The sequence below is a fragment of the Helianthus annuus genome, chromosome 15 (genome assembly GCF_002127325.2).
Source record: "Helianthus annuus cultivar XRQ/B chromosome 15, HanXRQr2.0-SUNRISE, whole genome shotgun sequence".
Taxonomy (NCBI): domain Eukaryota; kingdom Viridiplantae; phylum Streptophyta; class Magnoliopsida; order Asterales; family Asteraceae; genus Helianthus; species Helianthus annuus.
The window spans coordinates 58,656,280-58,675,292 of NC_035447.2; the positions used below are offsets into that span (position 1 = coordinate 58,656,280).

The 19,013-nt window shown below is 34.8% G+C and overlaps 1 long non-coding RNA gene across 2 annotated transcripts; it reads right to left on the reverse strand.

The window, feature by feature from the left end:
* Window positions 1-6,479: 6,479 nt before the first annotated feature.
* Window positions 6,480-7,740, reverse strand: LOC110911822. 2 transcript variants are annotated; one of them, XR_002577399.2, is made up of 4 exons: window positions 7,651-7,740; window positions 7,076-7,400; window positions 6,889-6,993; window positions 6,480-6,779 (listed from the first exon to the last, which is right to left on the reverse strand). It is a non-coding gene; the product is annotated as an uncharacterized LOC110911822 (long non-coding RNA). The 2 variants fall into 2 exon arrangements; XR_004882146.1 differs by lacking the exon at window positions 7,651-7,740 and having other exon boundaries at window positions 7,076-7,639.
* Window positions 7,741-19,013: the final 11,273 nt, after the last annotated feature.

Below are 19,013 nucleotides of genomic sequence, written 5' to 3' on the forward strand. Positions count from 1 at the left end.
TCAACGACTTCTTTCTTCTCTTCAAATCTTGGGCATGATCCGGTCTTTGGTTCTTCAAAATAACCTGCAAAAGATTCAAAAATTTTAGGAGGCATAATCGATTTCATTGAAATTTCCAATACCTCCTGCTCTGACTGGTAGTAATACACTTCAGCAGCTATTTCTTCAATATCGACCACATTTTCAACAGAAACCTCTTCAGCAACCATAGAAACATCTTCAGTAACTATTTCGGACTCAGACACCATCTCGGAAATTTCAACAACTTCTGCCATCATGGCCTGTCCATCGCTACCGGGGATATATTTATCCTAACTAAATCCTGCAGCTACCTTTTCATCGTCTTGATTTACAATAAGCGCTTTTTTCGGCTTATTCTCAATCTGCGGCCTCTGAACAGCTGGCTGTTGGTTTGGTCGGTGATAGATCGCCTGCCTATAATAGTCGTTTGTGAACGGGTTCTGGTGGTTGTTCACTTCACGGTTAGGGCATTCTCGTTTGAAGTGACCACGTTCTTTACATTTAAAACATGTAACTTTTGACTTGTCAAACCCTAACTTTTGATCGGGACCTGATAAACTGTTCCGGCCTGTGATTTCCATGAAACGTTGAGCCCTTCGAACCAAACTCGCCATACACCACTTAATATCAATCAATTCAAGCTCTTCGGGGTCGATTTGGTCGTAATCTTCCTTCATCATATCAGGATTACCAATCCTCCCCGCCACTAAGCCCTCATAAGGCTCAAGAACGGAAGCAAGTAGTGCTATATGCTGTTTTGCGGCTGTTTCAGTAATCTCGTTTCCATTCTTTATATTTACCGCAATATTGCACTGCACCCCAGAAACGTAAGCATGATGGTTGGATCCTGTAGAACTTTGAGGTGAAGGCTGTTCTTGAGCTTTGACATTTGGTTCAAAGTTCATGAATGGTGAAGACTTGCTTGATTGAGGTGTGTTTGAAGAAGCACTTAAGGTGTTATCAGCAATAAAACCCGTCTGTATTTTTGGACTTTGATTGGTTGAAACTGGAGTGTTGCCTTTGAAATACAGAGACACATCTTGTTGCACACTCGCTGAGTTCATCTTCTTGATTTTCAGTAATTCCACCTCATGGGCTTCGATCTTCTCGATGAATGAGCTGAGGTTGAGATTCACAAAATCAGAATTATTCTTCAGCATCGTTAAGTAAGTGCCCCATTCATCATACGGTAGTGCATCGCACAGCTTATCAATCCATTCTTCATTCGTCTTGGTAGTCTCCAACCGTTTCATTTCTACCACAAGATGACAGTCTCGTTCAATTAACTGCTTTGTAGTTTCACCTCTAATACCGGTAAAAATGTCAAATTCTTTCTTGATTAATGCTTTCTTGCTTTTAATCATCGATACACTGCCTTGAAACTTTAGTTTTAAAGCTTGCCACATCGACTAAAAATTATCATCATGTTGCAGTAAAACGAGAATATCTTCTTTGATGGCCTGTTGCAGAATGCTCACCATCTTCTTCTCAGCCTTGAACTCAATCTGTTTAGTTTCGGTTAAACTCCCGATGCCCTTTTCCAAGCCCAAACCATCAACTGGTGGTACATACTTCTTCTCTATTTTCATCCAACATTCGAAGTGGTTTGCTTGGACCCAGTTTTTGAAACGGCCTGACCATCCGGCGTATTCGTCCAAACTCATAAGCTTCGGTGGCTTTGCATCGTCCCTAGCTCATTCTCCATGTTAACATTCTGAACTATACTCGCCGGATTTTGCGTAGCCGTCATGCCGCTTCCCGCAAACAAGTTGTAAAAATCATGTTGTTCCATTTTAAATGACAAATTCCAAAAATGTTTAACTTTTTGACAAACAGTTTGCTTTTATCGAAAAAATTTAAACACAAACTGAGTTTCCAACACTCTATCACGTACGAAACGGACTTAACACTCAAACCATGATTTTTACACAAAAACAAGCTTTTGAGGCGAAATCAGATTTTAAACTTGGTTTGGAGCGAAATCAACTTTTGCTCTGTGGAGCGAAATCAGATAATGAACCTGAGGAGCGAAATCAAGAAGTAATTTCGAGCGAAATTACTTCAGGAGCGAAATCAATGACAATCCTCGAGCGAAATTAGGCTTCAAGAGCGAAATCAGTGATTTCGCTTCTACTGCTTGGAGCGAAATCAATACCTTTGTAACACAAACTTGATTTCGCTTGAAATTACGAGTTAATCACTCAAGTACACTTTCGAGCGAAATCAGGTTACGAGCCATTTTTGGTCAGTTTTAAGCTGTTTTTAGGTCTGAAATTCTCTAGGGTTTGTTATTAGACAGTTTTACACTATGTGTCCAAATTTCAGTCCATTTTGTCCGTTGGAAAGTCCAGAAACTCAAAATGTGCAAGAAAAATGCGTTGATTCTGGTATCCTAGCTCACAACCGGCTCTGATACCAATTGTAGGATCGATTTCGAACCCGAACGAGTCGTTCAGAAGAGTTCTCGGATCAAATCAGAGGCGGAATACAAATATTTAATCTTCGTTCAGCTTGTTATACACTTTAACGGTCTCTTGTATTGATAAACGTGACGGTACAATGGCTGGAGACAATTTGGCAGCACCTTGTTACAATTTCCTGATTCCCCACGAAATGACACTACCACTACCCTATTTATAGTAGTTCTGATTTCCCACGAAAGTGCAACTTTCTGATTTCCTACGAAAGTGCAACTTTCTGATTCCCCACGAAAGTGCAACTTTCTGATTCCCCACGAAAATGTCATGTCCATTTCGTGGGAAATCAACATTTCTTAGGAAATCATTATTTCGTGGTAAATCAACATTTCGAGGACTAATCTAACCAATTCTATACAAGACGAAGTCAACAGACATATGCACTAACAGTTTCTTTTTATTTTGTCATCATTGTAGCATTTATCATTGTCAAAGCGTTTTCTCTTTCAGAATTAGTCTTTTGAAGACCAGTTACTGTTTTGTTCAAAAAGTCATAAGATTCCTTCACATAGTTTAGATTGAACAACAACTGCTCTTTCGTCTTCTCATACTCAGCCATCTTTTCATCTTTAGCTGCACACTCTTTGCAAGTTTCAAGACACTTTGAGCATGGCTTGATGACTTCCACAATCTTTTCAACTTCGATAATTTTCTCAACTTCAACAACCTTTACTGCTTTAGTTACCTTCTCTGCTTCATCTTCCTCCTCAGCAACACTTTTAATTTCTTCAACTTGAACAGTTTCACTTTCTTGAACAACACCTTCGGGCTTCACCTGTTTTTGCTCTTTTGCTGCTCTTCTCTCCTTCAGCTTTTTCAAGCGATCTGCAAAATAAAAATGAAAACTTTCAGGAGAGAGATGAGATATTGCAACATTAATATGCTTTTCTTCCTCATCATCACTACTGTCATCAATTGGAGATTGATCAAACTCTACTGATTTGTCAGAACAGTCATCCGAAGAACCAGAATCAGATGGCGTTTGATCAAAGACAATTTCCTTTTCTGAACTATCATCTGAAATTTGTGAACTTTCATCAAACGAAACGGACTTTTCCTCTTCATTCTTCACAGTTACACCAATTGATTTCATCCACTCAGTGAACATATCAGGTTCTTTTACAATCTTGGCAATAAAGGCTTTGAAATCTCCTTTCTCATCTGTAAACATATCCTAGCTAAAACCTTCTAGTAGCCTTTCATCATCCTGAAAGTTCCAGTTAAAGTTTTCTTGATTCCCTAGACATGCCCTCTTTGAATCCTCTATCACTTTTCTACCATGCACCACTTGTGGTTCTTGCTGTTGCTGTTGACCGACTTGTTGATAAATGGCTTTTCGGTAGTAATCAACTTTTCCGAATGGATTCTTCACATCACTAGCTTCTCTATTCTTGCATTCCCTCTTGAAATGACCTTTCTCCCTGCATCGAAAACAAGTAACTTTAGATTTATCAAAACTTAAAGTAGAAACATGTGCATCAAGAAAGTCATTTCTTCCAGTAATCAATTTGAATTTTTCAGCTCTTCTCAGGACACTCGCTAGACACCATTTGATGTCCATTAGTTCCATTTCTTCAGCGTCTATCTGATCGTAATCCTCCTTTGTTAGCATAGGATTCCCGATCCTCCCTGCAACTAATCCTTCATAAGATAGCAGCATGGAACCAAGTAAAGCCATGTGATCTTTCGCAACTTCTTCAGAGAAGCTTTGACCATCAGGAAGATTCAAAGCGATGTTGCATTGTATCACACAACCATTTCCAGTTTTTGAGCTTTGATGCTGAAAACTTGATGTTGTTTCTTTTGGATTAACATTCGGATATGAAGAGAAACCACTGCTTTTGTTTGAACTTTGATCAGCTTTTTCAGATAAATCTCCAGCACTAAAAGCAGTTTGTATCTTTGGGCTTCTTTCAGCTTCTGGAACACTACCTTTGTAGTACATTTTCACGTCTTGTTGCCCACTGGGATTGTTCATCCTCGCAATTTTCTGCTGTTCCAGATCCTGACCCTCAATCTTCTCTATAAACTGAGAAATTGTTAACCCATCATAAACTCCAGTGTTCTTCAGAATCATCAAGTAAGTACCCCATTCCTTTTGCGGTAATGCATCAGCTAACTTGTCTACCCACGCTTCACGATCTTTTGTTATGCTCAGCATTGACATGGATCGAACTAAGTGGCAGTACCTTTCAATAAGATCAAATTCCTTTTTAAGAAATGCCTTCTTGCTTTTAATCATGTGTTCACTACCCTCAAACTTGACTCGAAGAGCATCCCAAATTGATTTTGAAGTTTTGTCGTGCTGAAGCAATATGAAGATGTCTTCTTTGATGGCTTGTTGAAGTAGACTGATCATCATTTTTTCAGCTCTATACATTTCTCGTTCTTTGTCATTGAACTATGAGATTTCTTTTTCAGTTTGCAATTCAGTACGAGGTAGAACATATCTCTTCAAAATACATTCCCGTGATCTCAAATGATTAGCTTGTACCCAGTTTTCGAAACGATCTTTCCATCCGTAATACTCCTCAATGCTCATTAGCTTTGGGGGTTTTTGAGTAGTTCCCGTTTCGTCTTCCAGGTTCATGTTTTGAGCAATCGAAGCCGGAGTAACCGAAGATGTGGCGAACGCATTGTAAAATTCGTCACTCATGATGATATCAAGTTCAAGCGAAATAACCCTCTCAAATGAAATCAGATTTTAATCAAGGATCCTGTTCAAGCGGAATATCTGAAAATGTATCTTCAAGCGAAATACCTGAAAAACAGAACTTCAAGCGAGATAAGTTCAAGCGGAATAAGCAAATCAACAATATAATCCTGATTTCGCTTGAAATTTTAAGCGGAATAAGGATGACTTGGAGCGGAATCAGGTTTCAAACAATATCACAGATTTCGCTTGAAATACTTTCAAGCGGAATAGGATGATTGAAGCGGAATCACAGGTCTTTCAAGCGAAATAGCAGATTTCGCTTGAAATTTTCAAGCAAAACAATCTAATTCGAGCGGAATAAAAAAAATGGTTCGTTCAAGCGGAACCACTTCGAAGATTCATTTCTCTCACTTTTTGTCCGAATTTTAAGCTGAAACTTCTGAGGATTTGTTAACATGCATTTTTACACCATATATGTGAAGTTTAGCCGATTTTAACCGTTAAATTTTGTTTTAATGAAGAAAGAAGGTGTAGAAGTAAGAAAATGCAATGAAACTCAGCTGCAATCTGCAGAACTCCTCCTCTGAAGCTCTGATACCAGTTGTAGGATCGTGTATTGACCCGAACGAGTCGATCAGAGAAGTTTTACTTTGTTTCAGGTGCGGAAAACAAGAAATAAAGGTAGATACAGCTTGTTATTCACTTTAAACACTAAATTGATTGATATTACAGCTTATACAATCAAATCTCACGCCGGCAGCACCTCGGTATGGAATTCGGAAACTGTTACACATGATTCTGCTCGAACACCTATTTATAGCCCTATAATTCCGCTTGAACATGCTCAAGCGGAACCTTCATTCAAGCGAAATCTCCACTTTCCAACTCAAGCGGAATCTGATCTTGTGATTTCGCTTGAAATGACCAAATGTCATTTCAAGCGGAATCAGCCTTAATGACACCTAATTCTGCTACATTCTCATAAAACGTGCCCTGATCTATTCTATCTAGTACAAGACTCGATACAAGACAAAGTCGACAGATGCATGCACTAATAGAGGCTGTTGAGGAAATACAGAATCTAGATTGGTGCTCATATCTACTTGACACTTTGCGTCGTACACGAGCGGGCTGGAAGAACTATAAAATACAGTTCGTGGGACCTGTTGCTTTTCTTACGGTATGCATTACTACATTTGATAACATATTTAAAAGACTACTTTGTTTTGTTATATAATTAAACTAGGTTAGTTACCCGTGTATTTCACGGGCTAATATAATATCTTATACTAATAGACATTTTGAATGAAACTATGACATGCTGATTAAAAGAATACATACTTGTAATGAAAATAAATACTTACAAATAGAACAAATGTAATAATAATTCATAAATCTCTAAATACTTCTTTGTACATTTGTTGTTTTATTCGTGACACGACCATCTTCATTTAATATAAGTAGTTTAACTCCATCTCTGCTTTTAACTCTTGATAACGCCACATACAATTGTCCATGCGTGAAAACCGGATCTTTTAGAAACAACCCAGTGCGCAGCATGTAACAAAGTCACAAACGCGATGTTGCCGCCGCAGCGCGCGGTATGGGTCAAAGTTCTAGTTATACTAAGAAATACAAAATGGACTTAAATTTATGACAAATTCTGCAGATAAGCGTATATAGTTATAATTCACTGTTTGACTTCAAAAATCAAGATGAAAAAATGGTAGTTACCTTTCGAGATGCATCAAGGAACTCGCTTTGCACAATTGCATACATCCCATGAACATGCCTGAGTTCAACTCTCAGTTTTTCCGGCTCAAAGTTAATACTATTATCCTGCAACGGGGAATTTTTCAATGAATAGAGATTACAAGAACATGATAACACATTTATAAATGACGAAAAGATAGAAAAATACCTGAATTTCTTGTTGATTTTCTAGTGCAATTTTGAAGGTGCATCTGGTATTGAATGTTGATCAGATGTCCAAGACTGCCTTTCAGTCAAGAACCTTCTACTGCTCGAAACTATACTATTTTCACGGAAATCATCAGGATTACTGGCATTAGAAACCGTTGCATCATCTCATTCACAAGTTTTAAGAAACTTATTTTCCGAACTTTCTAAAGGAGTTTTTTTTAGTAGGGTATGATTTATGGATGAAAGTGCTTCAAAACGTTTCATTGGTAGCGAATTTGAAAAGAATTGGGAGTAAGAAGTACCAGAGCCTTGGTTTGTCCACTCTGTCACACATAGAACTAACACCATCAAAACCAATTTTGACTTTCTATTTCAAACCTGTAAATTTTTATAGCAAAATTGGCATGGAGTTTGGTTCATATTTTATATTTAACACCATATCTTTTTTTTTTTGGTTTGCAGTACTTTGTCGCGGTCTTTAACGGGTCACAAATATTTCTAAACTTGTCTGAAGAATTCATATGGAATGGAAGTAGAAAATTAGTTACTTAAACCTGTAAAGTCAAACAGTACCTGTTCGGGAGCTTGGGGTTAGAAATGAAGAACCGGTGACAGAGCTTGAATCACTACTATTGTTGTCATCTTTACTGGATTTAATGGTTTCAGAATCAGCAGTCCTGAGTGAAGATAATACCCCTTTTGAAATAACTTAAACCATACAAAAGCTCGGAATGCTTTCAGAAATTCTTGACGACAAATTCCGCCCCCTAACACACCAAAAAACATTTAAAAATAAACTACACATGTGATGAAAACAAAGGTATAGTAATTTAGGAAGAATAAAATAATACACATAAGCTTGTTGCCATTTAACTAAGTGTGTGTAGGAAGCGTGTATCAAGATAGAAACCAATTCACATGCAAATACCGTCAATTAGAGGTGTACTAAAAACCCGGTTTTAGGATCAAAACCGTAAAAAAATGAAAAAAAGAAAACTGGTTTTTCTAATCGAAACTGGTTTCAACCCGAACCGAACCGCTTTGTAGATTGGTTAGCATTCTTGAATTTTGAAACCGGTTTTTTGGCCCAGACCGGTTTAAACCAAACCATTAGTACCGTTTGAGTTTCGATCATATAAAACCAGTTTTTCAAACACCCCCCCCCCCCACACCCAAAAAAAAAACTTGTAAGGACTAAAAATCTACCCAGTCATATATACCACCTGACCCAAACACATGTGACAATATTCTATAATCAGTCAAAGAAAATTGTTTAAATGGAATTGTTTTCAATAATGGAGGATTTAAAAAAATCACTTGGAAAGTCGCAGGGATGGAGCCATCTTCTGCTGCAAACATGGACTCATAAACAGCAGTTGTCGCTAGAGTGGTGTCCCTTTTTAAGAACTAAACCCATTCATGCAAAAAAAAAACATACATGTAAATATAAAATGTCATAGTTGATCAGCTACAGGTGGAAGAGAACAAATTAACAAACTCAGATGATAATTCCCCTATATACTCAACAATGCAAAATTGATCTCATAGTTGTGAGTGTGTAAGAGAGAAGTTGTGTGTTTCAAGTTCATATCATATTCACAAGTCCATATCTTCATTATATTTTGCAAATCTCACACATACATTTTATCAAGCAAGGTTGTGGTACTTTTAATACAGCGGATTCCGGTCCAATTTTGTTCAGTTCAGCCAAAGAAACACATGTTAAACGAAAACAAACTTAGTAAATTCAGCAATTGATGGGTAAACACAAAATTTTGAAATATAAAATAAAAAAATCACCTGATGGTAACCTGCAAAACAGAGATGCTACCGAAATTTGTTGATACGAACCAAGAATATGGTTGAATGAGAGCTGTTAACCCCTAGTTCAAATCGGATATGATGGTGAGTTAATCTTTTTATCAAAAATCGAATCCGATATTTGTTTATCAAAAATCGAAAAGCACAGGCAACCAATCGCCGATAAACTTAATAACATTAACAGGGGCATGAACATACCGACAATGGAAGGTCAATCCCTAAATTTTCTCTAGCAAGGATACAATTAACTCGAATACAATTAACATGAGTGTAAGCACTTACCCCAAATTTTGCCGTCGATTAACAGATCTGTGTTTGTATCGGTCACGAAACGAACCATGGAATCTTCGATGAACAGATCTGCGACTGTAGATCATTCTTTTTAATATCTATTATCTGCATTTGGTAGGGTTTACTTCATATCGGCGCACGAAATCGGCTGAAGGTAGGAGATGAAGGTAGGAGAAGGGTTGTCGTTTGGGAGGATTTTTGTCTCATAAAAAAAACCTAGCTAGAATGAGGAGAGACGCGTATAAAGTATAAAACATGACACATGTTAAAAAATCCTACGTGGCAGCATTAGATTAATTTATTTAAGAGAAAAATAAAAAAGGATGGGCTAAAACAATGCCAAGTGTACAATCATTTTTATTTATAAGTATAGAGATGATACATATGATTTTAAAAATAATTTTGTTTGATCTTGCGATTTATACAGCTTCTGTACACGCATGAGTACAACAAGGGGCTTAAACTGTTTGAGAAAGTCGTGGAGATACTAGTTATCCGTCATATCACATCTTCGGAGATTGATAAAGTCGAAGAGCATATTTCAGATAACGGACCTGTGTGGACATCAAGTGAGAGTGAAAATGAAGAAGAAGAGGGTCATTCAACGGAGGAGTATACACTACGACCACCGGTTGACACCACAATAAGCTACAAAAGAAGGACTGCACGTGCAGTACAAAACGTAGAAACCGAGGAAGAGCCAAACGAGAACATTGATGATATGATGGATTTCAGTTTTGAAATCCATGAAATGTCTCAGTTGAACCTTGAGATGGGAGTTGGAACACAGACACAGAAAATGATGGATTATTGCAACACTCATGTTCAACTTTCACCATCGGTAATCTACGACATAGCCCATGAACGAGATCGAGAGGCTTCGAAAATCAACAAAAAGGTAAGCGCAAAAAATATTAATTTCACTTAATCCATTTATATTTAACTTCTAGATTGATAGTATCTTAACTCAAAAAATATTACAGAACCTATTGAAAAAAATGAAAGCCAATGTCAAAAAATACATTAAAATGGTTCAACATGTTCAAGGGATGAACAACTTAGTTTCAGAAGCAAAAACTAAGTGTTTTTGGGATCCGGAGATTATGGAGGCCTGTAAGCAGTGGGATGAGATGCTTCGGAATAATCCCATTTGTGTGCCGCCTGATTCGGTTCAAGAGCATGAAACTGCACCCTCGGATGTTCATCAACAGCCTGAAAAAGAAGCTTCTGAAGTTCATCATGAAGTTACTACAAACGAAGAAAGTAGACAGAATGAAGAAGCTCAACAAGTAATATCCAATGTTTTGGTACAAATGGCATCAGAAGGTAAAACAAGCGATTTCAAATTATCACATGCGAATTTATGTTAAAAAATCACCATTTCCTATACACATGCGAAACCTTTAAAAAACACATGCGATTTCATACAAACACTTCACATTTTGATTTCGCATGCAATGTCATGTATACCATGCGATTTTGATTCTGATGTATGAAGGATTGACAAATAAAGATGATGGAGGAGTGACAGACACCCTAATTGCAAACATTCAAACTGTCGAAACGGGTGTATACGCTTACAAACCACCTGTCAAAGGTAAAAAACACTTTATATTAGAAAAAAATTAAAAAGAACAAAATATTATATTTCTTAACTTACTCTGGCCTGCAGAAAGTGGTGAAAACGAAACTGTTATCGAAGAAACAATGAACTTCGCAGAATATACACAAAACATTAAAGAAAAAGTTCAAGAAAAAGAGCCAAAAGTGGAAGCAGTTTCTTTAGGGGAAACTACACAAAAAGACCCTCAACAAACCGATTCGGGTATCAAAGTTGAGAAGGAACCGGAAGTTGAATGCCCTCAGGTGACGGCTGAGGAATTGCAGTCAGTTGAGTTGCTTTTGAGCCTGGGACCCAGCTTGGAAGAAAATAAAGGAAAAAAACCAGCAAGGGGGAGAAAAAACTCAAAGCTAAAGCAAGTTCCAAAACAAGTTCTACCAGAGGGATTAAATGAACTCCTTTATAAGACAATAGAAGCAACCAAAATTCGAGCTGAGAAAAGATGTGCAGAGCTTGGAGACGCATTTTGTTCCCCTTAATGCAACAGAGTGGTAAACATGCACGAAGCACTCTTGAATCAAGAATTGAGTGTGATCCGATATACATTTGCTACATTTGCAGACATAGAGTAAGTAAAATGGTTATATCAACTAACAAACATCTAAATATATACACTCAAAATATTAATTATTTATTTTTTGCCTGGCAGAGATGAACTTTACCGATCAAAAACTCGGGTTTACACATTGAAAGGTATCTTTGAAAGCTTCTACAGGGGTCAGTACGTAGCATCAAACGGGATAGATGCATTTGTGGATGTTCTAAACCTTGAAGAGAAGGAGAGGGATAGAAAATCATCACCATACAGACTTTACTTGTTTAGCACAATGATGGTATGATTTTCTAAACATATTGGCATTTGAAATTAAAAGAGAAAATGAATATTCAATGATTTCGCATACTATTGTCATTTAGCATATGTTATACATACAATTCGCATGTGAAAAAATTCACACATTATTTTGCATGTACTAATTTCGCATGTTTAAATACATTTTAATACATTACTTAACTTTGATTCTAATTACATAACATACAGCCGAATATCTTTTACAACGAGGAGAAATACACAGACGACAGACGTCTAAACATATTTGCCTCAAATTTTGAAGACATCATACTAAAATATGAGGTAAAAAAAACTTGATTCGGTTGACCTGGTGTTTATTCCGGTACTTCCAGGTGACCACTTCTATGTCTTGTGCTTCCACTTGAAAACCGGTAAAATTGAGTTGATTAATAATTCAGCCGCTGAACAAGAGTTTAAGGATAGATACATGGGGCTTCCAGACACACTAGTAATACAAAAACTTATATACATGTTATATTTTATATAAAAGCTGCTGACACAATGTTGCTATGTTACAGAGAAGGGTATTGGTTTTATACCTACAAAAGGCTTTAAAACCAACACCGGCTATAGAAGAACTTGCAACCTCAATGATAGAAAGAAAAGAGATGGATTGGAGGATGGAGAAAAACGGCGTAGATTGTGGAGTGTTTACGATGCGTCACATGGAAACATACAAAGGAGAGAAAACACCATGGGTGACTGGGTTTGTGAAAGAAGATGAAGTAAACAACAGACAGAATTCACAACTTCATCTCCTGAGGCACAGATATCTAAGTAAAATCATTCTATCCGAACACAATGTGCATCGTGAACTAGTAATTAAAAAGGCAAATGCTTTCGATAAAAGGCCAGATAAAGAAAAGTATATGAAAGATTTGGAGCAAATAATCCCAGCTAGGTTAAGTGCATTTATTGGAAAGGACTAGTAAACTTGTTTGATGTTGGATTTCTGTTGAATATTTAGACTTGTTATATAACATTAATGTTTTTAATTTCGCATATATTATGTATAAAATCGCATGTTTGACATTGAATTGCTTAAATATGCAAAATGGGGGACTATACACATGCGAAATCAAAAATCCATTCCATGACACAACATGCGAATTTATTGAAAACATGCAAAACTTGAATGTTTTATTAAAACAAAGCACTAAAATAAACAAAGTTCATTCAAAAGATGAAAGAAACTCCATTTTCATCTTCATCGAGCATCTTAAGATAGTTATTGCATCCGCCAACTCTTTCAACTGCTTCTCATCCCTCTTGCCCAGATCAACCATGAACATAACAGCAATTTCTTGAAGACTACTCACTTGCATCTGAGATAGCAAGTTCAGAATTTCTTGTCTTCTCTTCATGTTTTCTGTTACACGAGAAATATTGGTCTCCAACATCTCTTGACATGATCGATACTCTTGAATTTGTTCCTGAATCCTATTCCTCAAAGCCTGCTTGATACTTGATTCAGAAGAAGAGGATGTTGGTAGGTCTGCCATTTTTAATAGGATGTTTGAAATGGTGATAAAAAGATAAACTATATAATAAAAGAAAAAATATTGATATGAATTATTGAAATCAATTGTTGAACTGAATTATTTGATTTGAATTATTGAACTGAATTATAAAACACATTGTGCGAAAATAAATATAAATACTTTTTAAGCGTGTGAAATATAGAGCTATATATGTTAAATACTTTCTAGTCTGCGAAATGTCCAACTTAAAAATGCGAAATTAAATATTAAACTTCATTGTATGCGAAATGTCCAACTTAAACATGCGAAATTATTCATATGATCCAATCTTAAATACCTGGGATATGTTAAAAACACGACATGCGATATATAAAACAGCACACGCGATATAATAAATTCAACAAATAAAACCAGAAACAACTTATCTTCACCATCTTCAACCTCGTTACAATCTAATAAAACGAAAATACCTTCAAATCAAATAAAACCCAAACCTCAACTGTAACCCTATGATGAAATACCAAAAACAAACATCCTAAATGATGAATCCAGCATTTTCGGAAATCACCAATCTGTGTAACCTACAAATCGAATTGATACGAAAATTAATTAGATGGACGGTTATGTAACGAGATCGAAATTTGCTTCCTTGTTGACGGAATTCCCTGATTAGCCCTCAGATGTTTGAACAGAATGTCTGATATACCCTTATCTAATTAAATTGAATCAGGACACGTGTATGGCTGTGGGCATCGCGTACATAATGTACGATAAGGGGATTTGTATCATACACTTTACTTATATATATATATATAGGGTAAGGATAGTGTAAAAAGGGCCTAAAGTGTGAGAAGTGTGAGAAGTGTATTATAACACTATATATAATACTATATAACACCATATAACAATATGTAACACCATATAATACCATATAACACTATGTAACACTATATATCATTATATAACAAATATAACATTATACATTTATCATAGACATGCTATCAGACAACCTATAGTGTTATATTTGTTATATAATGATATATAGTGTTACAAAGTGTTATATGGTATTATACGGTGTTATTGTTATACGGTGTTTATATTGTGGTATATAGTATTATATATAGTGTTATAATACACTTCTCACACTTTGAGCACTTTTTACAGGATCCTCTACCTATATATATATATATATATATATATATATATGGTTCAAATGAAAACCACTTTTATTGTGAAAACTCGAAAACTAACTAAAAAAGCCTAAAAAAACCTAAAAAACATACAAATTTTTTTTTTTTTTTACAATTTTTTTTAGAAAAATCGCTACTTTTTATATATGGAAAAAAAATTTCAAAAAAAAAAAAAATTTGGTTGTACTGCAGATGTGCACTAACACGGAAAGCCTAAACCACTTAACCCACCCCCCACCGACACCCCCCAAAAACCTAAACCCCCCCCCAAAAAAAAAAAAAAAAACCTAAATTCACCCTCCCACCAAAAGCCTAACCCCCCCCCCCCCCGAAAAAAAAAAAAAACCTAAACCCCCCCACCCCCACCCTCCCGAAAACCTAAAACTAAACCCTAAACATAAACCCGAAAAAAACCTAACCCCCCCACCCCCACCCCCCAAAAACCTAAACCCCCCTCCCCCCCCCCCACACCCAAAAACCTAATCCTAATCCTAAACCTCCAAAAAAACTAACCCTAAAAGCTAAACTAGAATCAAAAAGCTAATTTTAAGCATGTAATGCACATTGTAGTACATGTTATATTGCACATGTGCACTACTATAATAATAGTATTGAAAACAAGACGACACCATAAATCTTTTTTTATGTCATAAAAAATATGCTCGAATATACTTGAATGAAAGATAAGAAAATTTGTGATCTTATGGTGCCATTTTTGTTTTAAAATGATAACGTATGGAGGAATGGGAAATGTTTGAAAAGTTATATATTTTTTGTTCCAATTTTACCCCTCCTTCATTAAAAGTCTTCCCCCCTCCTTTTTAGTGGGTTTTAGTTAGTTTTCTAGTTTTCACAATAACTAGTGGTTTTCATTTGAACCTTCCCCTATATATATATATATATATATATATATATATATATATATATATATATATATATATATATATATATATATATATATATATATATATATATATATATATATATATATTTCAACCAACCCATGTCAAGACAAATTCTATATAGAATCATTCAAAGTAAATGTAAACTATGAAATAAGAAACATAAAAATAACTAATCAAGCACTGAAAGTTAACCAAGTGTATGTCTCAATATCAAATACAAACGAACATAAAAATGTCGAATAAAAGTGAGTCCCTATCGCTCTTAATATATCAAACAAAATAAAAGAAAACTTGACAATGAAATCCGATCTACAAGTTTTAAACGTTGATTAGCTTTTTTATGTTTCTTAATTCATTGTTTAAAATTACTTTGAATGATTTTTATAGCTTGTCTATGACGTGGGTTGGTTGAACAAAAAAACTATAACGAGATGGAAAAAAAAACATTGATTGGTCGATTGAAAAACAAACACTTTCGGTTGATTGAAAAACCAGGTATAATAAAAAATAAAAATAAAAAAAAGGGTATAATAAAAAATAAAAATGAAAACAGTGGATTGAATAAATAGAAAAGAAAACAACCATAACTGGATTGATTGAATAGAGAAGATATTAATAAGTTTATTATGTTATTTAAAAGAAAAGACATACAAAATAAATAAAAACACCATTTTGATAAATAGTTTATAAGAAACACTCAGATGGTAAATATTTTTTCCACCAACACTAGTTTAGGAAAAAACTCTAATTTTATACATATTAAGTTAGTTCTGGAAGCTAATAGTATATGAATACATACGAGTTTGTTGATGTCTAATCTAATAATCTATAACGGGTGTTTTTCGTAATCTCATAAATAAATAGATTAATTTCATAGGTAGAGGATCCTGTAAAAAGTGCTCAAAGTGTGAGAAGTATGAGAAGTGTATTATAACACTATATATAATACTATATAACACCATATAAACACCGTATAACAATATGTAACACCATATAATACCATATAACACTTTGTAACACTATATATCATTATATAACAAATATAACACTATAGGGTGTCTGATAGCATGTCTATGATAGATGTATAGTGTTATATTTGTTATATAATGATATATAGTGTTACATAGTGTTATATGGTATTATATGGTGTTACATATTGTTATACGGTGTTTATATGGTGTTATATAGTATTATATATAGTGTTATAATACACTTTTCACACTTCTCATACTTTAGGCCCTTTTTACACTATCCTTACCCTAATTTCATATATACCCTTAAAAATTTGAAAAAGTTCATATATACCCAACAAAAACTAAAAACATCTTATATGCCCTAACAATATAGTTTAAATATCAAATATACCAAATTTATTAATAACAAGTTAATAAATAATCATTTTACCCTTATTTTTTTTACTTCTGGTTTCCATATAGGCTCATCTTTTAACTTCATATTTTTATATAACATATTTTAAACTTAAATTTACTTTTACACATTTTTTATTTTTATTTTTCCATAAGCAATAGCATTCTTCATATATAACTAAGGCTGGCAAATCGTGTCTTAACAGGTTTCTGATGGCGCGCACAACATAAGTTTCAAACATGATTACTTCTCGTTTAACTATTTTCTACCTCATGTTTATAAAACAATTTTATGTTTTATGTACAAAGATGAATAAATGATAGATCCTAACATTGTAATTTTAATTAGAGTGAATTTCAAGGATTGTCCTTTATCTTTATACCAATTTTCAGGCGTTGTCCTTTATGTTCAAAATTGACGAGTTTTGTCCTTTATGTTTTCATATCATACACGTTTTGTCCTTTAGGCCTAACCCAGTTAGTTTTTTCAGTTAAATTTAGTCATATGCTTTGCACATGGGTATAATTAGGGTTGTAAACGAACCAAACGAACACGAACAAGGCCTTGTTCATGTTCATTCGTTAAGGAAATAAATGTGTTCACGAACGGTTCATGAACACTTACCGAACGAGATTTTATGTTCGTGTTCGTTCATTAAGGAAATGAGTGTGTTCGCGAACGGTTCACGAACACAAATAAATTTGGCGAATGTGACGAAGGATAAAGGTGGATGGCCTAGAGAGTAGCACAAGAACTTGAATTCATTATCATGTAACGGTTGTCGATCCTATTCGTCGATGTAAATAATAAGAAATGAAAGGGAAATGGTGCATAAACAAGGTTAAATATGGTTTTTTTTAGTTTAATTTTTAGGGTAATAAAATAAATATAAGTTTAATTATATAAAAAAGTATAGATAAAATATATGAAAGTACAAAAATCTATCATTAAAAGACAAACATGCGAACATAAACGAACGCAAATGAACGAATGTTCACAAACACGTTCACGAACACCTTACCGAACGTTCACGAACACAATTGAACGAACGAGACCTTTGTTCATGTTCGTTCATTTAACTAATCGAACGCAATTTCTTGTTCGTGTTCATTCGTTTATTAAACGAACGAACATAAACGAACTTCCCGCCGAACGGTTCACGAACTGTTCACTGAACGTTCGGTTCGTTTACGGCCCTAGGTATAATGATAAAGGACAATCCTTGAAATTCACTCTTTTAATTACTTTAAAATTAAAAAAGTCAAAGGGTGTATTTTTCAGTCAAACAAGTCTAATCGTGTCTTAACAGGTACCCAATTGCCAGCCCTATATATAATATTTCAGCTAAATATTAAGCTAGAAATTAGTAAATAATGTTTAAGTTAAAATTCATATACGAGATTTCAGAGTTTTAGAAAAATAAGGGTAAACTTGTCATTTATTAATTTTATTTTATGAATTGGGTATATATTATATTTCAACTACTTTATATGGGTATATATGATATTTATAATTTTGCAAGAGTATATATGATATTTTTCAAGTTTGTAGGAGTATATATGAAATTATCCCCCAAATAAATTTGCATGATAAATAGTCATATGTGATGTTGTGTATGAGAAGTATGCATAGCAAAATATGAGATATATTTCATGTATAAATCAAATACTGTGTTAGTAAAGTGCGAATACTTACTCCAGCTTATAAGCTTGGTAGACGAATCGTAACCGGTTTAATACGTAGACGTACGTTCAATGTAGGAGCCACTATTTAGCACGGTTATAACGTGAGTGGCACCCCATTTCAATCACAATGTATCACAATCGGAGAAAGTTGATTGCATGTGTCGTGTTGAATATGGAGCATGGCATAGAACTATAGAAGTGTTTTGTTTTAAATTGTCTTTTTAAATATACAGAACTAGCTGATAATAGTTATGGGAAGCACGGAAGTAAAAGATTTTGACACGTGTATCCAAGATGATGAATGAAGTTAAACCAAATAATTTTAAATAGATTATAGTGATGTAATTAGGGTTACATAAGATATAATTTATATAAACCGGGCTATTACATTTTGAGTCTCTATACTATTATTAAACATATACTTTTGTTTTTCAAATGCTGATGATGAACAACTACTTTTCCATTTTAAAATTAAAATACTAATCAAACTTGCAACTTCACTCTGCAAATGTTAGAACTGGATGATCAATATTCAAGAGTTCTTTTTCTCTCTCTGGGTTTCTAACCGTCGCCGATGAGCTCGACGGCGATAGTCATATCGGATAGTGGGTAAGGTCCTGGATTTTCTTCTTGGCTGATCCGGTCTGTACATTCCCCCCTATTGGATTTTGGTGATTCTCCCATTAGCTCTCTGGGTCGGTGCTGTCTGTTCTTTCTTAGTCTC